Genomic DNA, 3,694 nt, shown 5'->3' with positions numbered 1-3,694 from the left:
CACACACACACACACACACACACAGAGCTATGTGCCAGGTGGATAGCATTTCCTATTCAATTCCCATTACTAAATGGAATATTCAGTTTGCCAGCTGGGTCATACCCTTGGTTGAGTAAAACTAGTAGGGGCAGTATGTGCATATATAGTGCACTCATTATCTAAATAAGGCCAGGAACTTGCCCTGCTTCAGAAATCAATCTGAATTTCAAAAGTGAAAAGTATAAAAAGGGCTTTGATATTTAACATTAGACAAGGTTAACGCACACATATACAACTTTTTGATGGTTGTAACACCAATATACAGCAATCAAATCCCTGTTCCAAACACAAAACAGGAAATCTAACAATGCAATAAAGATAAAGACAACTGTTTAGAAACTTCTGAAGAGGTCATCTGTGGAGATTTAATTCAACAGGACTGTCACGGTTATTGAGCCAGTGTGTTATCATGGACTGATTCAGCCAGTTAACCACTATTATAACACCCTGCAGTATGTTTTGTGTAACACATCCAAACCTAATACCCTTAAGATATATCTTCCTGGATGGCTTATAATACTCTTTAAATCTAACAGTGCATGAAATAGAGTTTGTTGGTGTATTCATTGCTGTGAGATTTGCCCCAAAATTCCATTTGACTTTGACAAATTTAGGCTGTATGTATGCAGCAAGTGTACAGCAAAGAGCATTATTCGGGGGGAAAGGGAGACTTGGAATGAGTGGCTGCAGATAATTACAAAAGCAAACACACTTGGTGGCCATTTAGGTCTAAAGTATTTCTAATTTCACAGATGTGATCAACCTTGCCGGGAGTCAGTCTCTCTCTCTCTTTCTCTCTCTGTGGTGAATTGCTTCTCTCCTTCTGGATGTCTATGACAGTGATGATGAAGTGTTAAACAGGTTTCTGCTCCACACTTTGTCACTCTGCTGTCTAGATGATTCGGAGACTCACCTAAGCAGCGATACGGAGCTTACAGCACACCATTGGACCATGAAACTGCCAAGTTTGGCCTCAAAGGTGCTGGAATACCCTTGAGGAAACGGTCTGGCCTAAGTAATTTTTAGGATATAAAATGTGAGTTCAATAGACTTAATACAATGATGGCAAACATTACTTTGACAGAAATAATGATTAACAGCTTTGTAACAGGCATATTGAATGTTGTGGCTTTTGGAGCGCTAAGCACTACTTTGACTATGTTGAACCTAACTGTTCATTTGCTGTGAAGGTCAATTGAAAACATTTAATGGAATTGTTAGGCTCTCCTCCTCCTTCGCCAAGGGCCTGCTAACATTACCTTTAAGTGTGACTGCGGGTGTAATCTGTCAAATGGGCCCCTCACAGTGAGTCATTGGCTAGGCACACTGATTCAGCCCGGACCCCTGAAAAAAGCCTGTGATTAAATGGGAAGTGTGACATAACTCTTGTTTAATGGTAGAAAAACAGCAGCCAGTGTGTTGGCATAAAGCCTGGCCCACGGAACATAAATTCTACTTCCCCACAGATGCGGCTTGTAAAAGGTCAGCATGACTTTGAATCATTTTACATTTAAAAATTAAAAAGGCAGAATCTGCTAATCTATTGTTTGTATGTCTTTGCATAACCCCACATGTAGCATTTGTCAAGACAAGCATGAGGTTGTCAACAAAGCTTGGCAAAGAAAAAAACAGAACAAAAATCAATACAGGTGATATCCAGCGAAGTGTCATTCTTTATCTATTTGCAGCATTGCACACCTCTGCACACCAGCTCCTCACATGCAAATCAGCTGAATGAGGTGATCAATAGAATGCATTAGGAAGACAGCCTCACATGAACTTGACCCAGGGGCAAAATACATGCTTTTTAACAGAAACATGAGTTCTAAAATATTACAGACACAGGGACCTGGTCAAATTAATCTTACTGCAGAAGCCCACACACATGCACACCAACAGTATTTGGCTTTTGAAATATCCCATGCTTCACTGTTGCAACTACAAAACATTACAAGACACCAAAGATGATTTTGAGGCAGGAGGGCTGCACAGCCTGCATTAAAAGCAGAGGCGTTACTGATTTTAGGCAACGCAGCATCTCAAACATGACAGTCCCACTGCACCTTGATAAATATCACTGAGTGTCAATTGTGTTCATAATACCACCGAGTCAAACTCACTTCACTGTCGGCCCTACAACAATGCCTTTAAAAAAAGCAAAGCATATGACATAAAATCGACATTGCCTAGGGTCCTACTCAGCACAACTGAAAAGGGACAACAACGCGGTGACTTATTGGGAATGATCGACTTTTCCCTTAGAGAATGCAATGAATAATTCTCTTTTACCAGGAGACGAAAAAAACTCCCCCAGGGTATTGAACCAAATCGTCTTTTCTCTCTTCATTAAGAAAAAAAAGTCTACAAAGTCTTATCAGCATTCCGCATTCTCTGCCATTTACGCTCAGATAATTGATTATGTTTAGGAGGTTCACTATTGGATATGCTGTGCCTTAGTAGTGGAAAGAGATATAGCAGTAAATTAAGTTTACCTTCCGAGGGCACAGTCTGACAAAGATTCACTGACCTCAAAGGACAGAGGAAATTGAATTTACGTTGTAGAAAAAAAAAAAAAGTTTCATTCAAAAGTATTATCACAATTTGCTACACTGCACACCCATATTTCCTTCTGTAAATGAAAAAAATCATGAAGCGAGTTTTCATGTCATCTACGATTACAAGCTATATTTTACTGGCTCAACTTATACTGCTTTAGTGAAGTTCCCGTTTTAAAGTCCACATACAAGCTTGTACATTGGCTGCCCCTGTACAATGTTTCTCCAATTTTACTTTGCAATTAAACCATTCGTCCTCCCTCTCCAATGCACATTTACAACAAGATGCTATTAAACTTGTTATCCCGGCAGCGAACATTGCTCCTCAAGTTGCAGCCATGTCAGATTGTGCAACCATATGAATTAGCAGGTGGGTTTAATTCAGCTCCAATTGGCCTGCCAAATGTGGTGCTACATTTATCTTCATTTGTTTGGACTGAACCATTCGTCTATGGTACTATTTTCTCCCATACTCCAATCCCAAGTAAAGAACATAACACTGTTCCTGCCCAAATAAGAAGCAAAGGTTTTCCTAAGGTTATAGCAAACACAATCATGAACTGACCTTTCTTTTAACTCCTTGTGCTGGAGTGCTTTGTTGCTCCCTGAAGAGTGTCAAGCTCTGTGCACTGTATGTGAAAAGTGTTGACAGATAAAGCCACAAATTGTGAGTTGAGCATCACAAACACAAAGATCCTCAGTGCTTCAAGTGAAACTCAAGTTGGCAGGATATTAGTTCACGTTGTGCCAAAGCAAAACTACATCTGCTTATAGTGCAGCTAAAATAGAATTAACTTAACAATATTTTTGGGCTCCTTTGATTTTGTGCTTCATAAACAACATGGTCCCGTGGGTTTGTGGCTGTGTGGACATGACTGTGGTAGTAGGTACACAAATTCATAAACCGGAAAGTTTGATTTTAACACAACAATGATTGTTGGCAACTTGAAATCCTTTTGAAACAGAGATCTGGATTTGCTGACTTCTTTATTGAAACAATGGGATTTTGTTTGGCTGAGCTGTAGACGGATAGAAAAGTTGCTCTTCTTTTGTATTTCTTTTATTCTGTGTGTGTGTGTGTGTGTGTGTGTGTGTGT

The sequence above is a fragment of the Etheostoma spectabile genome, chromosome 22 (assembly GCF_008692095.1).
Source record: "Etheostoma spectabile isolate EspeVRDwgs_2016 chromosome 22, UIUC_Espe_1.0, whole genome shotgun sequence".
Taxonomy (NCBI): Eukaryota; Metazoa; Chordata; class Actinopteri; order Perciformes; family Percidae; genus Etheostoma; species Etheostoma spectabile.
The sequence above is the reverse complement of the archived record's forward strand: the minus strand, read 5'-3'. Positions refer to the sequence as shown.